Raw genomic sequence first — 25,779 nt, forward strand, 5'->3', positions numbered from 1 at the left:
CTGATGTAAAGGGGGACTCTGATGGGGATCCTGATGTTAATTGGACCCAGATGTAAGGGGGGACTCTGATGTAAATTGGACTCTGATATAAGGTACTCTGATGCAAAGGGGAAGGGGTTCTCTGATAGGGACCCTGATATAAAGGAAGCTCTGATGGGGACCCTAATGTAAGAGGGGGCTCTGATGGGTACCCTGATATAAGGGGGCTCTGATGGGGACCCTGATGTAAGAGGGGGCCCTGATGTAAGTGTGGGCTCTGATGGGGACCTTGATATAAGAGGGGGCTCTAAAGAGGACCATGATAGGGACCTTGATGTAACAGGGGGCTCTGATGGGGACCTTGATGTATAAGCGGGCTCTGACACAGGCCCTGATGTAAGAGGGGGCTTCGATAGGGACCTTGATGTAAGGGGGGCTCTGATGGGGATCCTGATGTAAGGTGGGAGGCATTCTGATGGGGACCCTGATGTAAGAGGGGGCTCTAATGGGGACCCTGATGTAGGGGGGGGCTCTGATAGGGATCCTGATGTAGGGGGGGCTCTGATAGGGATCCTGATGTAGGAGGGGGCTCTGATGGGGATCCTGATGTAGGAGGGGGCTCTGATGGGGATCCTGATGTAGGAGGGGGCTCTGATGGGGATCCTGATGTTAATTGGACCCAGATGTAAGGGCGAACTCTGATGTAAATTGGACTCTGACATAAGGGGGTACACTGATGCAAAGAGGACCCTGATGTAAGGAAGGAGTCATGGGCTCAAGTTTATTTGGAAAATCTTTGCTTTTTTTTACTATTTTTTTTCTCTCTGTTTTAACTTATACCATGACAAACAAAAACTCCAAATATGTATTCATTCATTTCAATACTATTTATTCAGAAATCGTTTTGTATTTTCCTGGCCAGAATCTTTGTAAAATGTACGATGTGGCCCTACTATAGAATGTGGAAACTGCTGCCCTAGACTAATTCAGCAGTTAACCCTTGCAGTGACCCTTTGTTTTACCCAGAGTTGAGCTTTTACTGCCAGTATATATAATGTGTATGTAATGACATGCCTACGTGATTATAACCTATGTTTGCATACATTTAGCTTTTTGTTATTAATTGATGTTTATTATTATTATTGATGTTTCCTTGGCAGTGCCATTCCTCCATGTGACATTCCCAACATTAGACATGCACTCCTATTGATGTCTCTGCCTACCTGCACTCTGTCCTCTGTATGGAGAGCTCTGCCTTCAGTCTTCACCATTCATTCATTCATCATTCTCTTATTTCTCTGTCCCTCTTCCCTCCATACATGCAGCATGTCCTTCTATTACACTCTATGTATGTACATACACTGTGCTCACACTACTTCCTGGTCACATGGTCACTACATCACCTATCCCAGCATGCTCCTCTCCTTAAAGCAACATCCCCCCTCATGCTCATCATAGGGAGGAGAAAGAGTCAAGAGCAGCATATCTCCTTCTCATTACACTGAAGACTGAGCACTCAGACAGAGGACACTGACAGTGTGAGCAGGTAGGAGAACACAGGGTTACATGGGGGGGGGGGGGAAGAGAGCAGACTGCTTCTGAGTTCTAAAGAGATCTGGGAAGAGGAAATATTCATTTAGAACTAGACCCCTTTGTCCTCTATTCCTCCTCTGATGCCCCCCATTCTTCTTTCTTTTCTTCCTCCTCTGATGCCCCCCATTCTTCTTTCTTTTCTTCCTCCTCTGATGCCCCCCATTCTTCTTTTTTTTCTTCCTCCTCTGATGCCCCCCATTCTTCTTTCTTTTCTTCCTCCTCTGATACCCCCCATTCTTCTTTTTTTCTTCCTCCTCTGATGCCCCCCATTCTTCTTTCTTTTCTTCCTCCTCTGATGCCCCCCATTCTTCTTTCTTTTCTTCCTCCTCTGATGCCCCCCATTCTTCTTTCTTTTCTTCCTCCTCTGATGCCCCCCATTCTTCTTTCTTTTCTTCCTCCTCTGATGCCCCCCATTCTTCTTTCTTTTCTTCCTCCTCTGATGCCCCCCATTCTTCTTCTTTTCTTCCTCCTCTGATGCCCCCCATTCTTCTTTCTTTTCTTCCTCCTCTGATGCCCCCCATTCTTCTTTTATTCCTCCTCTGATGTCCCCCTATTCTTCTTCTTTTATTCCTCCTCTGATGTCCCCCTATTCTTCTTCTTTTATTCCTCCTCTGATGTCCCCCTATTCTTCTTCTTTTATTCCTCCTCTGATGTCCCCCATTCTTCTTTTTTTTATTCCTCTGATGTTCCACATTTATTCCTCCTCTGATGCCCCCCCATTCTTCTTTTATTCCTCCTCTGATGCCCCCCATTCTTTTATTTAGCTCAGATGATCAGTTCAAGCATTTTGGAACTGTCAAAGTTGTTTCTATGACACCAAGCTTTTCAGCTTTCCTCCAGATTAATGCACTGGTCACTTTATAAGCACTAATAGAAAGGAGTAGTAGTAGTGAGCAAAGCTCTGGAGGAAGGGGGGGGGGGGGGGTTCCGTAATTGTATTCTGTATTCAGATTCATCCATCTTATTATGTCAGAAGTTTGTACATTCCTAAATGTAATGATGTATATTGTTTTGTGGCTCATGTACACATGCAGCAGCTCTTGTCGCCCCTATGAGAAGCAATCCACAGTGGATTGTTTTCCAGAGAGCGCTGGATAGGCAGCTGGAGGGGATATGTTGTCTCTTCACCACCTTTTTTGAGGCTAAATCAAACTGGATTGTAAAACGCCTGTCACCGTAAGAGCACACAAAATACGATTGTTTCCTGTGTGTCCTATGCAATGCAGCCCAGAACTATGCTGCAATAAAATGCAGACATTACTGTACAGAATGGCATGGCACTTTACAGCAGTGCTGAACAGCAATAAAATTGAAGAGTACTTTTGTACACTTAAAATAAAGTTTGTCGTGCTTCACAGTCGGGATTGGACAGCTGCCGAAGAGGTAAAGCGCTCTGGATATTTCCGGTAACTAACAAGTGTGAAAGGGGACATCTAAACTAATAATCAGGTCACTGATCATCAGTGTCCTAATTATCAGTGCAGGCTCTACAGTGCACATCAGCGCACCTCCGCTTTGCAAAAAACATCCACAATGTTTGGTTTGCAAAAATTTAAAAACCCAGCGGTGATTATACCACCAAAAAAAAATAAAAAATCTCTGTGTGAAAAAAAAAATTATAAAACGTTCATATTCCATATGGGTACATCGTTGCATAACCTTGCAATTATCATTCAACGTGTGAGAGTACTGAAATCTGAAAATTGGTCTGGCGGGAAGGGGGTGAAAGTGCTCAGTAGGTAAGTGGTTTAATTACAGTGATATTAAACCCTGAGTATGCAGCTTTTGATCTTTTATTTCTCGCCCATGACCGCTGCCCCAGGTTTCCTTTTTCAGGGTGACTCCTTTCTCTTGCAGCACCCTGCGGGGCCAACCCTTGCATTGCAGGACAGGAGCGTCTCCCTACAGCCTATTATAACAAAGCACTCCCCTGCTTAGATGTGGTGGTTGTATCAGTTTTCCTTTTTAGCCTTTTTCCCCCTATTTTTATTACGTAAATAAAAGGTGATCATTTTAACCACTTGCCAACCGGGCGCCATAGTTTTACTGTGGCAGGTTGGCTCTGTTACGAGAAACGATGTACCTGTAGGTCACTTTGTAAATTAGACAGTGGGGGTGCGTGCCCATGCTCCGATTGGCCAGAGGGGGAGCCAGTCAGCAGGTCAGGCTAACGCAATATCCGCCGGCCACCCGTGACCGCTCCCCATGGAGACAGAACGGCGGTCTGCCTTTGTTCTGTTACAGATGAACACAGGGATCCTGTGTTCCTACTATTTAGGAACACAGGTCTCTGTGTTCATCTATTGAGTACATCCCCCACACAGTTTGAAAGCACTCCCTAGGAGCACACTTAACCCTTTTGATCACTCTAGGTGTTAGCCCCTCCCCTGCCAGTGTCATTATTACAGTAACAGTGCATATTTTTAGCACTGATTACTGTAGTATTGTCACTGGTCCCCTCAAAAGTGTCAGTTAGGTGTTTGATCTGTCCACCACAATGTCGCAGTCCTGCTAAAAATCACTGATCGCCGCCATTACAAGTAAAAAAAATAAATAAATAAAAAAGACATTAACTCTATCCCCTAGTTTGTAGACGCAATAACTTTTGGGCAAACCAATCAATATACACATAATGGGATTTTTTTTACCAAAAATATGTGGCAGAATACATATTGTCCTAAATTAATGAAAAAAAAATAGATTTTTTTACATTTTTTTTTCTTGGATATGTTTTATAGCAGAAAGTAAAAAATATTGTTTTTTTTGTTTTTTTTCCAGAATTGTTGCTCTTTTTTTGTTTATAGCGCAAAAAATAAAAACCGCAGAGATGATCAAATACCACCAAAAGAAAGCTCTATGTGTGGGGGAAGAAAGGACATTTTATTCTATTTGGGTACAGCGTCGCACGACCACGCAATTTGTTTTTTTGGCTCGAAAAGGTCACAACCAATTTTCAATTAGTGCCCATTAACTGGACGAAAAACTTTTTTTTTTTTTTTTTTTTTCCCCTTTCTTTAGCCATGATCTTTCAGGCATTTTCAGACTTGAACATCCTGGTTTTAGGCAATGGAAAGCTACTTTCTAGGAGGAGAAAACGGCTTTTAGACAGAATCGCACATTTTCGGGTGCTTCCATCTAATGAGGCCAAAAAACGTGTGATCATGCCACAAGGGAGTGTCCATACTATTTCTGAACATTGGGTGACCGCATATTGCTTAGATAATATAGAAATGTGAGGGTGAACATTGACGTCTTCTTTGAGTTTTCATAACGCAAAATGCTCTTTATGTTCACATTCATTCTTCATTTAGGCTCGGTTCACACTACAGCATTGCGACTGATGCGATTTACAGAGTGATTTATGTGGTGCGACTTTGCATATTCTATGGGTTATGCAAGTCACCAAAATAGCACTGTGCTAATTCTCATTGATTAGTACGGGCACCATTTAAAACAATGTGATTTCCCTTGTTATGTGATTTCTATGCGACTCTGGTTGCATCAGAATTTGCGCTAGTGCGAACCAGGCCTTAAAAAGACTCTGTCAACAGCTTGTGAAGGATACAGCAAACAAATATATAATGTATCCTATGTCCTGTGAACTAAACTGAGTGAAAAGCTGAGACATGACCCCATGGGTTATTTATTAATGCCATGTACACATTTAAACTTCCTCCACTGACTGTCTTGTTACTTGAGTACAAAGGACCTAGGGCATAAACATAATTTACAAGGGGTACAACTGCTCCTGGGTTCATGAAGCCATTGCGGCCTAGCAATGTTTGCCACCGCTAATTTGGCGGTATATATATATATATATATATATATATATATATATATATATATATATATATATATATATATAAACTCCTACTATAATACATGCAGGTGCATCTCATGAAATTAGAATACCATTAAAAAGTTAAAATTATTTCAGTAATTCAATTCAAGAAGTGAAACTCGCATATTTTATAGATTCATTACACACAGAGTGATATATTTAGGCATTTCTTTCTTTTAATTTTGATGATTATGGCTTACAGCTAGTGAAAACCCAAAATTCAGTATCTCAGAAAATTTGAATATTACATAAGACCAAAAAAAAAAGTTTTTAATACAGAAATGTTGGCTTACTGAAAAGTATGTACAGTATAGCAGGGCTCAAAACAAAATTTCAAGTCTTGAGCTACTTAGTCAGGCCTTAGGAGTTACCCGTCACCAGTTGTCCCATCCAACCCTAAACACACCCTCATAAATCATCTCATAAAATGACACTCTAAGGGCTCTTTCACACGGTCCGCCTCCGTAGGCGGATCCATGCTGCTCAGCGTGGCTTGATCCGCCAATCCCTGCTGAGCCGGCGGATGACAGCTCCGTCTTCGCTTGCAGTGCGGAGAGGGAGGTGTCACAGCCCCCGCTGCTCTCTATGGGGGATCGGATGAGAGCGGACCCCATTGCTGTGCAGATCACATGCGATGTCTGTTCGATGCTATTTCAGCCACACATTTGCATCGCATTCGCTCCAAAAATGGTGCAGGACCCTTTTTTGGTTCGCACTGGAATTGGATCGCACGGGTGTTAAACCGATTGTTTGGTGTTTGGTTTGTTCTGTTCATGTTTACCACTTTGCCAGTTATGTTGGAAAGTAATTTTCCTTCTCGTAATGTACATTCTGTAGGTTTGATGCAATTTCACCACTACTGAATATTTCACAAAATAAGGATTTTTAATCTTATTTCTTCAAGCGATCAAAAACGATTTCTTTTGATTCTAGGTGGTAATAAGAGTTAACCTAAAACACGTACATCTTAAAGTTAGCACTAGTACAGGGCGTGACCAATGGACCCTTTTATCTTTACCAGACACACTGGCCTGTACGATATTCAATTTGCTGACTATTTCACTTTATCTATAACAAAACAGAAGGTCAACTTTTTTTAGGTTGACTTTTCACGGGAAGAGAAGCACGTCTGATATAAAATGATGGGGACTGCATGGTCAGAAGTGGTCTTAAAGTATTTGCTTACCTTTACAGAAAAAATATATAAAGGTGAAATAACACCGTACCCACCCCCGCCCCCCAGTCCTTGCTGTACTTACCTCCAGGGATGCTGATCTGTCAGAGCCCATGCAGTCGGTCTAGCAGTCTGAGGATTTTAATCCTCACTCTTTTACCTCTTCTCTTAAAGTGTTACTAAACCCACAACAGTAAAATGTGTATATGCAGTAAAGCATGCTTGTTATACTTACTGTGGAACCAAAGGGGTTAATCCTCTGCAGTGTGTAAAAAGGCTGTTTGGTCCTGCCTTCTCTAAACCTCCCCTTCTTCCACTGTCCCCAATCTATTTGTTGATAGCACAGAGTCTAGGGGGCAAGCTGCACATGCTCAGTTTAGTGTTTATTGCTAGAAAGTGTTTGTTTTGTTTTTTCTTTGGAGGGTGCACGTGATTGGCACAGGGCCAATCAGCAATGTCCAGACAGAGGGTCAGGGGTCCTGCAACCTCATTGGACAGTCATAGGATAATGAAAACTCCTCCTACAAGCTTTAACCAAACACTGATAGAAAGTCACAAAACTGCTCTTACTGCTGATAAGAAAAGGTATTTAGCAGTTTACATTTACTAAAACTATTACATTTCCATGTTCTGTGTACCGTGGGAGACCAGATGTATGTGAATGCAGGGTCATGGGTTTAGTAACACTTTAAGCCTAGTACACATTATGTACAAAATACTGTCAGCTCCGGTTGGAGCCGCTGTACTAACAACATTCGTAACGCAATCTCCCCTGCTGAGCTGTTGTGTTCTGACAGTGAGATAGCCCCGCTCCAGAACACTCGGATCAGCTGCTGGTTTTCCAACATGCAGGCACAACAGAAGCTGGCCGCACGGCCGGCTTTTGTCAGACCAGCTGGCGTACACACAAGCCGAATGGCACCCGTGTGTTTTTTGTTTTTTTTTAACAGAGACTGGGGGGAGAGTGTACGATGTTGACTCACTTTTAAAAAAATTTCAATAAAGGTGAACTAACACGAAAGCCAAAATATTATTATTTTTATTATTATTATTTTTTTTTATTTATTTATTTTTTTTTGCTTTGAAAAGAGTACGGAAGGGTTAAAACATATTTTTTCTGTTATCTGTGTCCCATTAAGGAGATTACAGTTAACTTCCTGTCCAGTAAACACAACAGGAAATAAAGGGAAATTTGGGGGGGTATTTGTGGAATTTTCAGATATGTATGGTGACAGACAGCCCCTGTCATTTGTAGATGGTGTGTATCTGCCACACAGAATTTTGAGGTTCATGAGGTAAATGGGTGGCAGTGAGAGGACTGTAGCAGGACACTGGGGGTTAAGCACTGGCCACATCTTGCTCCCCACCTAGGGTATAATTTGCCTTCTCTGGGTTGATAAGGGATGGTGCTGTGAAAGGAGACAAGCAGGCTGTAAGGGAACATGTCTGCGGGACTGAAGCAGACCCAGTGAGGTCTATTAGCCAGGAGGCATACATTTTGTTTTGCTGGACTTTTGTTTTTGGGACTGTTTCCTACCCCAGCGCAGGAATAACCTTGTTTTTTTTGGTACATGCTGACCAAAAACAACACGGGCCCCCTCAGAACAGGCCAAACAACACAGATCTGTACTAACTGTAGGCAGAATCAGATCCTATCCATTATCTCCCTTCCAGTCAGCTCTGCAGGACATTTGGGTTCAGCTCCTATCTGACTCTAATGCTCTCAGGTCCACCACCTGAGGCCGCATGGCAGCTTCTACAGAGGAGGGGCAGCCACCCTCTTCCTCTGGGACCCCACTCTCAAGCTGAAAGACCCCGAGCACATGTGACCTTGGCACTTACGTATACTGTATATAGCAGTTTCTTATATAACCGTATAAGTGTGACTTGTGACCAGGTTTAGCGCTTGCGGCCCTTGCTTTTACACTTAGGATACCCGCCACCCCCCAATAAATTTTTAACCCCCTGATTCCCCCCCTGATCTCCCCCAGTTAACCCCTTCCCCCATCACATTGCACACTAATATACAGGTAATATAGTGTTTTTACTGTATTTTGTATTAGTGTGATTGTGACTTGAGTTTGCGCTAGCGAGTTAGTTTCTGTCCCAAGGAGGTTTAGGGTCCCCGCCACCCCCCCAATAAATATTTAACCCCCTGATCCCCCCTGATCATCCCTACACCCCCTGTCACAACACACTGTATACAGTATATAGCATTTTCTTATATAACCGTATACGTGTGACTTGTGACCAGGTTTAGCGCTTGCAGCCCTTCCTTTTTATACTTAGGATACCGGCCACCCCCCCAATAAAGATTTAACCCCTCCCCCCCCTGTCACATTGCACACTAATATACAGGTAATATAGTGTTTTACTGTATTTTGTATTAGTGTGATTGTGACTTGAGTTAGCGCTAGCGAGTTAGTTTCTGTCCCAAGGAGGTTTAGGGTCCCCGCCACCCCCCTAATAAAGATTTAACCCCCTGATCACCCCCAGTTAACCCCTACACCCCCTGTCACAACACACACTGCATACAGTATATAACAGTTTCCTATATACCTGTATCAGTGTGACTTGTGACCAGGTTTAGCGCTTGCGGCCGTTCCTTTTAGGGTAATGATACCCGCCACCCCCCCCCAATAAAGATTTAACCCCCTAATCACCCCCCAGTTAACCCCTTCCCCCCTGTCACATTGCACACTACACACAGGTAATATAGTGGTTTACTGTATTTTTGTATTAGTGTGCTTGTGACTTGAGTTAGCGCTAGCAAATTATTTTCTGTCCCAAGTAGGTTTAGGGTCCCCGCCACCCCCCAATAAAGATTTAACCGTCTGACCCCCCTGATCACCCCAGTTAACCCCTTCATTGCCCTGTCACAGTGTGACTTTTATAGTGTACAGTTTTTTTTCTGATCACTATTATTAGTGACACAGGTGACATTAGTTAGTGTTAGCGTCAGTCTAAGATAGCGCAGATCCCCGGCGCATAGTTAGAAATAACCCCTTGATTACCACATATATACATACACACACATACACTTCCATTACTAGTATAGTGTTTGAACAGATCAATATATGATCTGATCAGAACTATACTAGCGCCCCCATAATTTAGGGTTCCCAAAACGCGGTGTTTGCACGATCAGCACTGATTCCTGCCAGCACCTGCGTTCAACCCCACCCAGGCAAGTGTAGTAATCAATAGATTACTGTCACTTACAAAAAAACACAACACACCAAACCGCTGTGTTAGCAGAGTCAGATCCCTGCTAGCATTAGCAGTTTTTTTTGGTAGCGGTTGAAATAGTCCTTGACAACCAGGTGCTTTTTTTATCTATGAGTCACACTATTGTACCGGTAAATTTAGTTACTAAAATAACCAAACGGTGGTACAGTGGTGACGAGGCTTACAGTATACGGACCATGTCAGATGAGAGCGACGGGGAAGCCTCACTGGCAGAATCAGGTTCAGTATACGAACCTGAAGAGAGCAGCGGCTCCCTGACAGACAGCTCTGATGAGGGATGGGTCCCTGTTAGAACCAGGCGTACCCGACCGCATTCTGAAGTTGCTGAGGTGCAGAGATCGCAGCGTGCTCCTATGGAGCAGAGTGTCGGTACTAGTGCCGCTCATCCTTCTGGTGGCTTGGCAAGCGCCAGCGGCCTAGTACGCCCTGGACCTAGTAAAACCAGCACTGCAGTAACACTTGGTGACGTGGCAAGTCCCATAAGTGCAGTTGAAGCTGGTGCGGTGGCTAGCACAAGTAGTGGCCCGCAGCCACCGCGTATTCGAAGACATGCCGTAGAGCCCATAGTGCCCTCCCTGATGCGCTGGCATATCCCAATTGGCAACCCACTGATACTACAGCACCCGTACTTCCCCCCCATTCACTGCCCAACCTGGAATCCACGTGGAAACAGCCAATTTTATGCCCCTAAATTTTATGAGCTGTTCTTCACAGAAGATCTTTTCAGATCTATTGTGGATCAGTCAAATTTATATGCACAACAATTCATCACCCCCAACCCAAATTCGCCTCTTGCCAGACCATTCGGCTGGAAACCTATAACGGTTCCCGATTTTTGTTTTTTTTTTTTTTTTAATCTTTCTGGGCCTTTCCCTCAACATGGGCATAACCAAAAAGAAAGAATTGCGGCTATATTGGTCCACTAGCCCAATTCACCATATGCGCGTGTACTTTGCCTCCATGTCCAGGGCAAGATACGAGCAAATTCTGCGATTTATGCATTTCAACGACAATGAAATCTGTCGTCCTCGGGGAGACCCTGAATACGATCGGCTCCACAATATTCGGCCCCTGGTAGACCACTTCAATCAGCGGTTTGCAGCCTTGTTTACCCTGGAACAGGTTGTCTGCGTTGACGAGTCCCTGATTACGTTTACTGGCCGCCTTGCTATGAAACAGTATCTCCCCAGCAAGCGTGCCAGATACGGGGTCAAACTGTACAAACTGTGTGACAGGACCAGCTCGACTACTTTTTTCTAAAACATTGTTTAGCACCCTAAAAAAGCCCAAATGACTGTAGAAGATGTGGGATATCATTTGAGACAAATGGCTTTTAAACTGCATCAAAAAAGTGACATATAAAGAGAGATTTCTTCAGAAATGTAAAAAGGAAAAATAGCTCCTGAAGTCCAGAGCTGCAAGAAGGCTTGTGTGCGCATACGCAATGCCAACTGGGCTGAAAAAAAGAACGTTTTGCAAAACGTAAGCAGGCGTTATATTGAATTCGAAGGCAAAACTCGCCATTTCACCCATGTAAACTGGATCGAACTGGCGAACTTGGAAAACTTGTAGGTTGTCACTGCACACAGTTCATACTCCTAGCAAGTGATTCATTAGTAAACACCATCATATTCCAACGTTTTTTAGGGGTTTCCTGCTCAATCACGTTTCCCTATATAGAACCCCAACATTATATAGGGTTGCCCCAAAATTTTTTTTTGAGTAAATACGTATGGCCAACCCTTTGCATTTTGAAACAGATTTTACTGCAGCTGCATCCCCTACCTGGATATTTTGGCACATTTGGTAAAAACATAAATATACGTATAGCTCTGAATATAGATATATCTATATTTTTTTTGGTGGTTTGTTTATTTGTGGGAATTTGTTTCTATGAAGAGTTTGGTGATACAAATGCCAATGTCCTAAACAATTTCAAAAGTATTGATGGTAACATTTTGAGGGTTGGAGACCTCGAATTGTTGCCCATAGAGAGAGCTGTTTCGGGATTCGAACCCACAAACAAATGGCAGTAAGGCAGACTCCCTAATCATTGTGCTATTTTTCAGTCCTTAGGATGTTTATGAGTGATGGGCATGATTTTGGGCTTACTTATATGTATGACCATCACCAAAATCTTCATTGAAACCCCAACCTGAACCCCAGAAGAAATGTCGTCGTCCCCCCCCCAAATCAGAAATACAAATATATATATATATCTCTATATCTAGATCTGTATTTCTTTCTCTATCTATATATAGTTGAATATCTACAGTATATATATATATATATATATATATATATATATATATATATATATATAATGTGTATATATGTATTTTATGAAAGCTATATATGCAACTGTTTGGCCAACCACAATAAAGTTCCGGGTGTTTAGATCTCTCTCTCTTCCCGCCCTCCAAGAGATATTTTTTTGGTGGTGATTTGCTTTATGTTCGTTTTTTTGGGGTTTGTTATTTTGGGGTTTGTTATTTTTAGGGAAGGGGGGGGGTTGGCAGGGGGGGGGGGTGGCTGCCTTGCCTGTTGTCTAATGACACATAGCCCAGGGCTGTATTTGGGGGAATGATTACTTGACCCTCTGTAATTTATTTATTTTTTTTGCTAATTGTGTTTTGGATTGTCAATCTCCTCATGTATATTAAACTTATTGGCTCTTTGTTCATGCATGTTGTATGTATTTACTATTGCTGTACTTGTAAGTAGTTTATTTTTGAAAAGTTCTCAAGCTATTGTGGCTTGAGGTTTGGATACTGTTCACAAAAAATGTCATATGTGAATTGTTTGAGCTGTGCATTGTGCTTTAAATAAACATTGATGGTGGTGGGCGGGCATGTATAAAATGTCTGCTAAACTACTTGCTTATGTGTTAAATAAAAATGATTTCCGGTCTACACAAATGTTTGTTATATTTTTTTCTGTTTGTTGTAATGTATATCTGTATCTTGGACATGCATTGTGTGTTTAGCAAATTGTGTTTATCAAATGTTTCCGCTTGCTCGCGAATTCGTGCTCCCGTTCGCAAAAGAAACCGGAAACGACATTGTTAGAAGGTGTACACGTTTCAGGAAGTTGTACAGTTCCTCTCGCAATTCTGAGAAACATGGCTCCCTCCCTGTATACTCCAGAGGTGGTGGTGTTTATCTGCAAGGTAAGATGTGTGTGAGAAAATGTACACATTAGAATGTGGGATATCTCTCAGTTAGCTAGCGGGGAGGGGGGGTACAAGTTGAGTGTTATATAGTGTAGGTTGCCACACGTGCACTTCCTGGCTAGTATACGTCAGTTCCCAATTGTAGAAACTTCCTGCATGTGAACCTGTTCCTGAATGTCTGGTTCCTGCATGTGAACCTGTTCCTGTATGTCTGGTTACAACACTATAATATACAAAAAAAAAAAATAAAAAATTAAATATACTAACAAGTTACATATTGATCTAAAATACAAACATATATCTATAGAAACACAAATCGATTCACCCTTTTCCACATTGTATTTTAAAAATATATATGATAATTAAATTAGGTAAAAATATATAGATACATAACTTAAACACTGCAAGCTCTTGTGGTCTACATGTATTTCTGAGTTTCACCATTATAAGATGGCTGTGCACATGTCTATCACTGCAAACACAGCAGCTAATTAGTTCACCTGTGATGTATATGAGTGACTTAGAAAACCTGGCCTGTTCATGTCTCCAAACGATTGCATTGGAGAAACAATCCAAAAAGCCAGGCTATTAGTCTGGGTTCACCTGATACTGATGTGAGAACACTGCGAGTCTACTGCGTGTTAATGGATTGCATTCACCGCACAGGCAGCTTACATTAGCATATGTGAATCCCTGGGGGTGTCAATTGCAAGTTAGCAACATCCCCAGATCAGAACGCATATCGCAGTGGGATCTGACAGTTCGAACATGAATCGGAGGGCACTGGTGTGAACCACTATGCGATCCAATTCTGCTGTGGACCACAAAAAGGGTCCTGTGTGATTTCACTGTGATTGCGTTGCAAATTCAGCCAGACAAACTGTCTGGCTGAATTTGCAGCACACAGACATTGCATGTGATTTTATGAGCATTGTGCTCCAAATCATATCCAATGTCTGTCCAAGCAAGAGTGTGAACCGGCACGAATAGCTGCTTTAAAGTCGCCCCCAAGTAGTGGAGTAACTTTTTTATACGGTGGAGCGACTTGAGTCACTCTGCTTAGAAGGGTTCCATTGCACACAATAAAGCGCGACTTGTCAGGCGACTAAGTCATCTGACAAGTCACCCCAGTGTGAAAAGGGTGTCAAGACATAATTTGCTTTACCAATAATGTATGTTTGTTTATGTAGAAAATTAGATGTTAGCTTTAACACGTGTGTCCAAAAATTGCATAGGTACAGATTACAAGATGTGTAAAGAGTGACTTTTGCCTGTACATTAGAAAACACCCCAAAAATACAACATCTTTCAAACACCATGACACCAACAATGGTGCCCTTTGTTGCTTGTCTAGCTTTTTGAAGGTAATAAATATGCTACAAGTTGGGCTCAGGTAATGTCAGGGCTCCCCCCCTACCCAAAAATCTAGAGACGACCTGTCAGCAATAACCCAAAGAAGCGTGTCCCTATCTTGATAGGGACATGGGCCTTCTTCCCTGGAAGGCCCCTAAAGGGTTTTCTCACCTCTGTGTCCATGAGACTTTGGGATGTCGGAATTACTCCTTAAAGTGTGTTCCCATATCATAGGCCCTCCCTATTTGGAATGCCCCTCCCTCCTGTGAATGATTATGGATTGTGTTAAGTAACACATAACTAAAGTACTTAGTCGACTTTTGTTTGTGGGGGGTGGGGACAGGATCTGGGTGTCAGTTTGGAAATTGGGCTTCAGCCTACGTAAAAAAAACAGCCTGCCTCCCCCAAACACTTGCCAGGGTGATGTGTATAAGCCTCCACATGTTGGTAAAATACTTTGAGGTGGGTAGTGAAGGGCCAATTGACACAATGCCAACATCATGTTGAGGTCATCACCAGTGTGGGTTAACCTAGGGCATGGAGATAGATTTGTACATCGATGTATGTGTATCACCAGAAAAGATATTCATTGGTCTCCGATCTAAAAAAGTTGATATAGTATGTTTTCTGAATGATTAACATTTTTTGACGTAGTTTGACTCAAACATACATTGCTGTTTCCACAGTTCCTCCTCCTCCAGGGATATGACAAAATCAACACCCACCTTCACACCTAACACACCATGCTTCGTCGTGTCCGGATGAAGCTGTGGCGGAGATTTCATTTCCATGCTTCTTTTGTGGACCTTCAGCGCTCTTGGAGCGACGTGAAGCGTCGCACTCTAAGAGTGCTGATAAAGGCCGTGGAACAAATCTCCGGTAAGTAAACATGTGGATTACCTTTGTCCAGATATGTGTTGTTTTTTGTGGGCGGGCCTGTGTTTAGGTGTGCCACAATTCCCCCCCCCCCCCCGCCCCGCTCCCTCCACCCCCTCCTTCAAGTGTCTATTCACAACCTTTTGAACTACTATTAAAAGTTGTCTTTGAATTGTTTCTTCTTTATCTTCTGGTTCTAGCCACAGCAGACGGACGCAAACCTGAGGTGTGTTTGGTAAAGAAGGGGAGGAGGAGGACTGCCACAGTTCAATATGTCTTCCCTGGGAGCGAGCCATTGGAGCGGCTCCGAATTGTTGACTGTAAGCAGAAGCATTTTAATTTTCCAGATGTTAATTAGAAAGTACTTGGGGGTTAGTGATCAGGACAAATAATGTTTGTGCTTTTAAAAAAAAAAAAAACTTTTTTATGCATAGTTATCTAACACTTCAGTCTGAACTGTTTTGGAGCAACATGGCAACAGCAAACTACTCAGGAGTGGAGGTGTATCAGCAATGTTTACAAATTATATTAATTGTATGATACTATAAAAGTGTGTAGATGTTTCCATGGAGCATTTGCTAGTTGTTCCAAAAAAAGCCTTTCCATGGTCAATGTGTAAAATCAAGGCCAGATTAACAAGCTTTATGATCCGCTTGCTGTAACTCTGACTAATGTGACTGCAGAGTGAACACATGATATTGGGGGGATGTGACCCATTGGGAATGGATGGTGACCTCCTGTTTCTAAACATGGTCAATGCAGCTCATTGATGTCATTGCTCTTGTATGTACAGAATTGTAAGGGCATTGAGTATGGTGCTAGCATGCTTAGAGGTTGCTGCCAATTTGTGTACTCAAATAGTGAGTAACTTGTGTTTTTTTTTTTTTTTAGAAACTAGCGATGAGGAGCTGGAGTGGAGCCTCCTCAGGCCCACTGTAAGTAATGTGGCTGTGCTGGTGTTTTTGGTCTTACTTTGAGTAATGCATTTTTGGATTTTTTTTTTCTCTTTTGTCTTTGATGTAGCTTCAGCAAGAGCTGCTGAGGATGAGGAGGAGGCAGGGCCCAGTCGTAGGGACCAGGGCCACGAGGAGGTAGCAGCAGCAGAGAGGAGTGAGGAGGAGGAGGACAGCTGCCCTCAAATGGACCGTAAGTACTCTACATGTGTTTGTGTATTCAATGGGTCCTTGTAATTGTAAGGGATGTAGTGTATGATTTTTTCTTTTTTGGGGGTTATGTAGCAGCAGACATTGATAATGTTTGTTGTGGAGGACAGAGGAAGAGGGGCCTTTGCTTACCCAGTCCACTGTAACTACTACCTTCAATGTTTATGGAGTAATTTCTGCATACCTTTTGAAACTAGCTGTTGTTAAATGATTGTATTCTTGTCTTTGTGTTTTAAGGATCTCCAAGGTTCTCACCCGAACCCGGGTCTGGCCCGTGTTTGCCACAGGCAGAGGGCGAGAATGTGGGGTTGGCCGCCTCCCCTGAACTACACTGTAAGTACCTTGAATGTGATTCTCACATGTATTGTGTGTGCTAGGGTGATGTGTATCTGGGCTAATCTAAGTTGTTGGCAAATTAAGTGCAGTTTAGCTACATGTGACAGGAAGGTTGATTTTGATTTGGACATGGATGTTTGGGAAGGTCAAGGATGGAGAATATACCATGAGTGTGTATGTAAGGGTGGCCATTTTTGATTTTGTGAGCTTCTAAGACAGAACAATATTTGCAAGGTCATTTTGCACAACACTGTCAGCGTGCAAACACTATTGCTTGACTGTCACATTTGGAAGTTGGTATTGGGGAGCATTACTGGACATTTTAGTCTCTTTGCTTTCTGAAGTCAGCCTCCTCCAATTTTGTGTTTTTTCCCTACCAAGGACATGCCTTTCTTTGGACTTCTAATTTCTAATGTTAATTTAATCTTGTCCTGATTTTTTACACACTTAAAATGTGTGTTAGGGTAGAAATGCTACATGTGTATGGCCCAGATCAGGCTTCAAGTAGTTGTAAAGGCAGCAGGTTGTTTATGTGAATGCATTCTGCCCATTAGGATTCCAAGTCTTTGGTGGGCATCTGCCCCCTTATACTTATCAGGTCCCTTTCTTACTGCACAGGAGACACTTGTCTGGTCCTGACTCCCCCTCCTCGTTAGCTGAGATGACAGCAGGCCAAGATTGCCTCCAGATGCGATCAGTACAAATCATTGAGACTATCTGAAGAGAGGGGAGCCAGGCTGGCTCACAGCCTAGTGCCTGAACAGACACAGGGCGCTTGGCTTCATCTCAGGTGAGTCCATAGCTAGCTGCCTGCTGTGGGGGAAATCAGCAGGAGGGAGGTGCGTAGAGGGGTGTAGAGGGACCATGTGAAGAGGAGGATCAGGCCTGCTCTTGTCAAAACCACTAAACAGGGAACAGCAAGTAAGTATAAGCGTTTTCTTTGGTGCCCAGCCATCGAAAAAGGAGATGTTCCCAACACTTTGAACAGGCAGGGCTGAGGCATCCGAAAAACACAATCAGGCAACAACATCCGAAAAACACAATCCGCACAAAACCATGTAGTACGTATCTTTAACGCTACAGGATTCACCCAGAAGCATGAAGCTTGCAGTGTAGAAATCAGCCTTACCACCGTAACATTTCTAAAAGCACACTTTCAGGGGAGTGTGGAGGGGGAAGGAGTGGGTGTTAGAGTTTTTTCCTGACTGTCTAACCTACATTTAGTGTGAGTACATTCCTTGATCAACTTTTTACTCTGTTTTAACATAGTTTTGCTGGAGCAAAGTGAATCTTCGGGGGATCGGGATCAATCCCTGGTACCATGTGCCATCCGTCTTCCGAGGGGTGAGTCTCTACAATGTGTCTGTTTCGATCTATAGACAGTAAGAGGGAGAGAGAACTCAATCCTAAATTCTGATGGTGAGAGAGAGAGATGTGTGCACATGTATCCTGGGAAGCAACTGAACACAACACCTTACATTCTTCAAAATGTTTGGTTGTGTTGACCTGGAAAGCCTTTTACAATGCTTTGATGGAACAGCTACTAACATTCCAAACCATGTTGTGGAACCTTTCAAACCCTTTGCCCTGCAATTTTTGGATGAAGGTTTAGGTCCTCTTCATGCTGTATCACCTAGAATTTATCGGTTAACAACAACAAAGTGCTTCCTCCATTGTAATCTCTACCATCTTCAGGCTTCAATGCTAAGAGAGGAAATACCACACCTAAGCTTATTAGGAGCTAGGCCTTCTCCCTTCCCAAAGGTGGGATCTCTCAAACCATCAGCACAATAGGGAAGCTCTGGTCCTGTGTGTATGCAATTGGATACCATTCCCAAACAAGCTATATCCCAAGAGCTTGAAGTGAAAAATATTGTCTGGTTGACCATGTAATTCTCCTTACAAATGTCCAAAACCTGATTGTGTATTAAGCTTTGGAGTGTAACTATGTAGACCAGCAATCTAGCATATTTGCTCTTGAATGTCAAGAAAAGCCTGACAATCTACTCCAACGCATATTTGTTGATGCACATTTATTACAATCCTTGTTTTAATCATTTGGCCTCAAGGTAATTATCCTGTCTTTTTCTACACAGGGCATAGTCAGATGACCGTGGGAGGTCGCCATGCAATACCTCCGATGGTGTGGCACCAGGCTAGCCCTCTTGGAGCGGTGGTTTGGGGTTGATCCCGACCCCGAAGATCCTTTTATTTGGGAGCATGCTCATTTTTGAGTTTTTCTTTTTGTTTATAGATTGTTTACATTTCAGACAGTTGCTTGTTGCACAAACAAATTTTTATATGTTATGGCCCGTACACACGATCCGAAAATCGGACGAAAATTAACGCTTGTGAAAGGATCGGACGATAATCGGATCGTTAGTACACAGCTTACGAGAGGCGATCACGACAGTTCACCCGATATTATCTGGTCGTGCAAGCATAAAAATTTTGATCGTATTATAACACATCGTACGATAATCGTATTATCAGTATATTGTTCGTCCGAAAAAAATGGTGAGCAGTAGACAGCGCATGAGCAGTAGACATCATTTTCCCCTCACACACTACAGCGTGGTTACGCATACCGGAAGCTAAGAATTATCGTCCGAGAAAATTCGTATCGTGAGTAACCTCTCCCTTTAAGCGAATATTATTAAGAGCTGCTAGAATACGAAAAATAACGGATGGAACGTTGCCCGATTTTCGGATCGTGTGTACTGGGCATTAAGACCCGGTTCACATTTGTGCGAGTGCCGGGTTCGCATGTAATGTCGGAGCGCACTGCTCCGACATTACATGCGATCAGCTGTGAGGTGCGAGTTTAGCCATACAGTTTGTATGGCTAAATTCGCATCGCACCCGGTGCAAACACGCACAGGAGGCATTTTTGCAGCCGCATCAGGATCGGATCGCACAGCGGTTCACACTTGTGCGATCCCATCCTCTGCGAACTGCACGATCGCACTGCGATATGCGATCAAACTGGGGGTGTCGTTAAGATTACATTGACACCCCCAGCGTATCGCATATGGCAGTGTGAACTGCCGGGGGTGCGTGTGCGATGCGGGAACAGGCTGCGAATTCGCAGCCTTCCCGCATCGCATAAATGTGAACCGAGCCTAAAGTTTAATTTTAAAACTTTTCTACCTGCAAAAATGTTATAATAAATATTTATATTTTCCCAAAACGTGAGTTTGTGTGTTTTTCAACATATAGTAAAGTAAACAAATAAAACACACTACAGATTCAGAGTGGTTTGGTATGTAATTATTTGCATGTTGCCTTTGCTTTCTGTTCTCCATGAGAACTGAATTCTGTGTAAATTAAAAGGGACACCTTTTAGTATTTCATTAAGGGAAGATTGAGTTTAGCAATTAGGAATGTAACCATATGTTTGGAGATAGAGAAGCACATGTGTAGAAAGGCGTACACTAACCAGGGCCCTTACTTGTCCAACATCACTCACAAAATACCAGAGATCAAACACAAATAAACTACATTTATTAAATCACAAAATACAAATGGATAAAAAATATACATCCCCCACAAAATAAAAAAAAAAGGGGCCCCCACAATTTGGCCAATGTTAAAAAAAAAAAAAATTATAATAAACATACATTACAATATAAGAAATAAAACATTAAGGTGGTGGCTCGGCAGGTGCGGAGGAACCCTGACGCCCCATCTGCAATATAATCTGCTGCAGTAAATTTAGAATTTCCTGGTTTTGCTGCGGCTGTTGGTACTGCTGCTGATGCTGCTGCGGCGGCTGTGGCTGCTGCAGCTGCACCCGGGGTATTTTTTGCTGCTGCTGGGGGTGCAAGGGCAGTGAAGGTGAGGTGTGAGGGGTCGTTTGGAGGGGCGGGCGGGGCATGGTGTAGGGATGACCAAGGAGGGGCTGTGTTGGGTAAAAATAGGAAGGGCCTGGGGAGGAAGGTGTTGAGGGAATGGGTCTGTTTGTAAGGGGTAGTGTGGAATCAGAATTGAAAGTGGTGGGAAAGAAGGCTTGCTGGTTGAGGGGTGTAAAATTTGGAAGAGACTGTAAAGTGCTGGGAGTGGCTATAGGAGAAATTGTCCCCTCCCCAGCTGCCTGCCCAGTGGCAAACACTGGTGTTACCCTCCCACTAACACTACCTGCTGGTGCAGGCAATTGTGCTGGTTGGGAGGGCTGTGCCAATGTGGCATCTTCAGCTCCAAACAGGCGTTGGCGGATGGCCAGCAGCTGAGTGTCGACACGTTGCTGATCCCATTGATGCTGGTCTGCCCAAATGATCAGGCTGTGACGGACATCCTGTTGAACCTGTATCAAAGCGTTGTGGCTAGTAATCAGGAGGTTATTTTGTCTAAGAATTGCTGCCTGATTATTGGCCAACGTTGCTACAGATTCCTGTATGAGCCCCAGCAACCGTACCAACTCGCTTGATTCAGTAGCAGGCCTCCTTGTCTCATTTTGGAGCTGATACTCAGCAAGCAGCATCTCTGCCACATCATTCAGAGATGGACGAGGTGGGGGAGGTGACAATACAGCTGCATCCAATGCTGGCTGCAAGAATAAGAAAATTACAAAACATCTTTATAAGCCATCATTATAAAAGAGTTAAGATTAGTTACACAGCGTAAACACCCCAAGCAGACCTTAGAACAGTTTGATGTCCTTCTAATAAGCACTTGCTCATTGTAATGTTAGCCAAGCTAGCAACACTTCTGATAATGGGTACCCATTATGTTTTTTTTTGCTAATATTACAATGGCTGAACAGTTTCTACATTAACCAGTTCCAAACTTGCCCTGGTCTGGTAGCTAAATTCTTCTTTTTGAAAGTCTCTTACTACACCACTGACTTGCAACATTTAAGTAACTAGTCTAAAATATGGACAAAGAAATGCTCCATGACACCATAAAAAAAAGCACACAAGTTTGATGTCGAAAATCAAAGGCTGCCAGGACTTTAAAGGTCCTGGATGTTTTTAAACCTTTTGGGGCCAGAGAAAATATACAATTCTTCCCTGACGTTCAGGATAAAATTCTTGTGCTGCTGGTGCAGCGTCGGAATGTCCCTGCACAAATTTCACACAGACAATGTAGGCCACATCCATCCAAAAAACATTGCTAACATTTTAATGGAACATTTCCACCTTGTTCACTTAGATCATATACCCCAGCATCGGATGCAGAATCTTCGCCAGCTGCTGGTCCAACTCCAGCTGCTCCTTCACAAGGGGCCTGATGTTCTTTAAAAAAGAGCAAGAAAAGGCTTAGGAAATAACCCTATGCAGTAAGGATTTGGGGCCAATTTCAATCCTAGTTTCATGGATTAAGCATTGAGGCCAAACATTCTACAGTGTTTGCCCGGGCTCATAGGACACTTGCTAGCACCCTCCCAAAGGCTAAGAAGGCATGGTCAGAATACAAAATAGGCCACCCATGAATGATAACAACAGTGTTTTTAAGGGTAGACATATTAAGGCCAACACTCTTTCTAAAGAAATGACATTTGCTTCATCTGGGTTACCAATAATATTACTAAAAATACACATTAGGGTATACATACCAACACCTTCCTCCAGGCCTTGCTGCAGTGGGGGTGTTTGCTGCTCCCGATGATGTTCGTCTGTCAAGAGGACATAGCAATGTGAGCTCTCATTTGTAAAGGAGAGACTAGTCTTCTACATTGTTTAGCACAGGACGATTTGGGACCTACCAGGAGTAGGCTCAACATTCACGTCAGCAGCCGTGAGTCTGTCCTGGTCGCCGAGCTGCATGGGCTGCGGAGGGGCTTAGATTCGTGTTGCAGATGAACAAATGGGGGGTGTTTAAAAAAAGAAATGAAAAAAACTCGAAGGCCAAGTATAAAAGTCGATTCATAGGATAGTATTTACTAATTTCACAACAACTCACACAAGTAACATCTAAGTCAGTAACTTACCTCTGCGCCAAGCATCCGTGTCAACCCCCTCTGTGCCAAGGATGGTGTCGGGACCAAGTATGTTTAAAAATTTCAGCTCGTAATCCCACAGTCGTGCTTCTGCTGAGGGATCCAGCCCACGTTGGCGGTCATAAAGGCCCTCCGCAGCCCATGCACGCAGCTTCTTCCGGATGGACCCACGGATGTCGTTGAGCCTCTTCCGAACATTTTGTACGGTGCGGCGTACACTACCACCCACTGCATTCACGGCATCCCGGATTTCCTCCCACAGGCTTTGCCTCTCAGTACCTGAGGTTGCCTGGGCCCTGGTCCCTGCTATGCGGTCAAATCTAGCCTATTTAAGCCTGGACAAGGATCCAGCTTTGCCTGCGGGAGAACTGGGGAAGCCGGGAGGCTTAGGACAAGCTGCCTCTCCTCCTCGAAGGTCCCTCTCCAGAGCTGCGAGGAGAAGCAGCATGTCCACTTGGGGTGGTAACACCCCCCCCCCCCCGGGCTTCCTCCTCCGGGCTGGAGAAGGTTGACTCCTTTCTGGAGACAGCTGGAGCCTCCATCATACCTGAACCGGACAATCTGCCCACCCTGGCCCCCCTAGCTGCCACCCTTACACTCCTCCTACCTCGAGTTGGGGCCATGGGAGAACCAGGTGGGCAGGTAGTCTGGCTGTCTAGCAGCAGCAAATACCCTCAAGGCCACAATCCGCAAAAAAAAAAAAAGAGAAAAAAGGAAAAAGAAAAAACCATAAGTTGCAGAATGTGAAATACTACAGTAAAATTTGTGATCATTTCGAGAACACACTTACCAAAGCTAGCCACTGATTGAGTGCAAAGCCGCTTTGGTGTTGGTGATGGTGGTGTTGATGCCACATAAAGGCTGCAAAGAAATAACAAACATGAGAAAACGCATCTGCAAGGCCACTGCACGTGGGCCCAAGAAACACTTACCAAAGGTGACACAGCAGTGGCTTGGGTGGTTGTGGTGGTGGTGGTGGAGGTGATGCCAAATGGAGGCTCCAAAGAAAAAACAAACATGAGAAAACGCATCTGCAAGGCCACTGTATGTGGGCCCAAGAAACACTTACCAAAGGTGACACAGCAGTGGCTTGGGTGGTGGTGGTGGTGTTGATGCCAAATGGAGGCTGCAAAGAAAAAACAAATATGAGAAAACGCATCTGCCAGGCCACTGCTCGTGGGCCCAAGAAACACTTACCAAAAGTGACACAGCAGTGGCTTGGGTGGTTGTGGTGGTGGTGGTGATGCCAAATGGAGGCTGCAAAGAAAAAACAAACATGAGAAAACGCATCTGCAAGGCCACTGCACATGGGCCCAAGAAATACTTACCAAAGTGGACACAGCAGTGGCTTGGGTGGTTGTGGTGGTGGTGGTGTTGATGCCAAATGGAGGCTGAAAGAAAAAACAAACCTAAGAAAACACATGAGCTAAATCCCTGCACATGAGGGCAAATAACTCTTACCAAGAAAGCAAAAAGGGGCCTTTTCTTGCGGGGAAGGTGAGGGTGGAGGCACACAGCCCAAATATAGACTGCAAAGAAAAAACAAACATGAGAAAACTCATGGGAAAAACACATGCACATGGGGGCAACTGACAATTACTAAAATACACTTGAGGGGTTTCCGAGGTATTGGGGGTGGGAGTGGATTCACCATAGACAATTGAAGCACCCCCGAGATAATTAAAAAGTGGTGGTGGAGGTGATGCCAAATGGAGGCTGCAAAGAAAAAACAAACATGAGAAAACGCATCTGCAAAGCCACAGCACGTGGGCCCAAGAAACACTTACCAGAGGTGACACACTTGGGTGGTTGTGGTGGTGGTGGAGGTGATGCCAAATGGAGGCTGCAAAGAAAAACCAAACATGAGACAATGCATCTGCAAGGCCACTGCATGTGGGCCCAAGAAACACTTACCAAAGGTGACACAGCAGTGGCTTGGTGGTGGTGGAGGTGATGCCAAATGGAGGCTGCAAAGAAAAAACAAACATGAGAAAACACATGAGCTAAATCCCTGCACATGAGGGCAAATAACACTTACCAAGAAAGCAAAAAGGGGCCTTTTCTTGCGGGGAAGGTGAGGGGGGAGTCACACAGCTCAAATATAGACTGCAAAGAAAAAACAAACATGAGAAAACTCATTGGAAAACCACATGCACATGGGGGCAACTGACAATTACTAAAATACACTTGAGGGGTTTCCGAGGTATTGGGGGTGGGAGTGGATTCACCATAGACAATTGTAGCACCCCCGAGATAATTAAAAAGTGGTGGTGGAGGTGATGCCAAATGGAGGCTGCAAAGAAAAAACAAACATGAGAAAACGCATCTGCAAGGCCACTGCATGTGGGCCCAAGAAACACTTACCAAAGGTGACACAGCAGTGGCTTGGGTGGTGGTGGTAGTGGTGGTGGAGGTGATGCCAAATGGAGGCTGCAAAGAAAAAACAAACATGAGAAAACGCATGAGCTAAATCCCTGCACATGAGGGCAAATAACACTTACCAAGAAAGCAAAAAGGGGCCTTTTCTTGCGGGGAAGGTGAGGGGGGAGGCACACAGCCCAAATATAGACTGCAAAGAAAAAACAAACATGAGAAAATGCATGAGCTAAATCCCTGCACATGAGGGCAAATAACACTTACCAAGAAAGCAAAAAGGGGCCTTTTCTTGCTGGGAAGGTGAGGGGGGAGGCACACAGCCCAAATATAGACTGCAAAGAAAAAACAAATATGAGAAAACGCATGGGAAAACCACATGCACATGGGAGCAACTGACAATTACTAAAATACACTTGAGGGGTTTCCGAGGTATTGGGGGTGCGAGTGGATTCACCATAGACAATTGAAGCACCCCCGAGATAATTAAAAAGTGCATACTTCGAGAAGCAATAACGGTCAGCCAGACCACACACAGACATATATATATATATATATATATATATATATATATATACAGAGAGAGAGAGACAGATATACAAATTGTCTTACCTAAAGATAAGAGTTCTCTTCGTCTTGCTGGCTCACACAGTCTTTCTTGCTCTGGCATATAACATCCAGCAGCCATCTTTGCCATGTGCTCATTTTATAGCAGGCTCAGGCTGTGGCAAT

At 43.7% G+C, this 25,779-nt stretch overlaps 1 protein-coding gene across 1 annotated transcript in view; it reads left to right on the top strand.

The window, feature by feature from the left end:
* The first annotated feature begins 1,501 nt into the window (after window positions 1–1,501).
* The window catches only part of BLVRA (biliverdin reductase A), a 58,994-nt gene continuing 34,716 nt past the window's right edge, over window positions 1,502–25,779 (top strand). Inside the window, exon 1 of the mRNA XM_082259515.1 lies at window positions 1,502–1,525. The gene's annotated coding sequence lies outside the window, so the exon portion shown is untranslated. The remainder of the gene's footprint in view (window positions 1,526–25,779) is intronic.

Source organism: Pelophylax lessonae, assembly GCF_965119305.1.
Source record: "Pelophylax lessonae genome assembly, chromosome: 5".
Lineage (NCBI taxonomy): Eukaryota > Metazoa > Chordata > Amphibia > Anura > Ranidae > Pelophylax > Pelophylax lessonae.